At 50.2% G+C, this 1458-nt stretch overlaps 1 long non-coding RNA gene across 1 annotated transcript in view; it reads left to right on the forward strand.

The window, feature by feature from the left end:
* The first annotated feature begins 593 nt into the window (after positions 1–593).
* LOC311308243 overlaps positions 594–1458 on the forward strand; it is a 4107-nt gene continuing 3242 nt past the window's right edge. Inside the window, exon 1 of the long non-coding RNA XR_014630423.1 lies at positions 594–686. This is a non-coding gene — a long non-coding RNA (uncharacterized lncRNA). The remainder of the gene's footprint in view (positions 687–1458) is intronic.

Consider the following 1458-nt stretch of genomic DNA (forward strand, 5'->3'; position numbering starts at 1 on the left):
TGGTAGACAAACATACTCCAGGAGCTCTCTCGATCGCCTTGTTGAGAGGGGTCAGGGAAGAATTTTTACAGCTCACTTATCTGGCCCCCGGGTGATTACTGTTTTTTTGCTTCCCTCTGGAATATGTAGGGGTGGGTCGTATGCCCACCTCCCTTGTTCTCTGTAAAGTGCATTGTGTTGCCTCTGGGTATGAAATGCGCTATACAAATAAAGCTTTGATTGATTGATTGATTGATTGACCAGAATGCTGCGTGTGGTGCTAAATGTCAACCAGAGCAAGCATGTTACCAACAAGCATCAGTATGAGGGGCTACCAAAGCTGAGTGAGAAAGTGGCATCCAGGAGGATGAAACTTGCTGGCCACTGCCACAGACACCATGAACTCCCAGCCAGCAAGCTGGTGCTCTGGGAGCCGACACACGGGCGCCGATTAAGAGGACGTCCCACACCAACATACGTGGATGTACTGAGGAGGGATGCAGGAGTGGAGAGTTCTGCGGAACTGGCTGGATGTATGGACGACCGAGAGGATTGGAGACTTCGCTGTCAAGCTCGTCTGAGGACGATCTAATAAATAACCCTCTCTCTTTCTCCGGGCTCTGCAGGTGGAACACTACAGAGCTAACCCTCACCTCAGGGAGGAGTTCACGTCCAGAAAAACCATCAAACACCCCACCAGATACCAGGTAAGATGGAGTTAAGCCAGATAGCAAGCGGATCTGGGCCATATACAGGCCAGATCTGGCGCTTGTGGCTTAGTTCTGGACCATATATGGCCCAGAATCATTACACATCCGCTTGCTATCTGGGAAGCCTTCTGTACACTGTACGACTGAAAAAATCTTAGATCGGGGATCCCTTCCCACTGTACGACCGGGACTCCGTCTCAAGACCATACGACCATACGACGTGTGTATTCACACTATGCGATTTGTATTCACACTATACGCTTTCTGTCAGCCCTGATTATTCCCATGATTCATCTTGGCTGCAGCGGGAACTTCTATTCACACCTGCGATCTACGATCTGACATGCCAGATATTTCGTCGGGAGGTCGTAGCCTCGCAGTAGAACGTCGTAGCAATGAATTGCAGATCGTACACCTTCTCACACTGTGCGACTTGCGAGTCCCGATGTTGCATACGATGAGCTACCATTGTCTGCGACAGCCCACGAACACCTTACGACCTCGGAATCGTTGGTTTTATCGCACAGTGTACATTCGGCTTTAGGGAAGGAGGAGGGTAGACAGAGAAGGAGTGAGAGCAAGGAAGGGGAGAATAAGAGAGAGAAGAAGGAGAGAAAGACGGAGAAGGAAATAAAGAGGGTGAGGGAGAGAGAAGGACAACTGGTAGAACAACCGGACAGGGGTAGATGGAGGGAGAAGGAATTCGAGTGAGAGAGATGGATGGAGGGAGAGGGGGATAGACAGACAAGACGAGTGAATGGCTGTGATG

Source organism: Borostomias antarcticus (assembly GCF_949987555.1).
Source record: "Borostomias antarcticus genome assembly, chromosome: 4".
Taxonomy (NCBI): Eukaryota; Metazoa; Chordata; class Actinopteri; order Stomiiformes; family Stomiidae; genus Borostomias; species Borostomias antarcticus.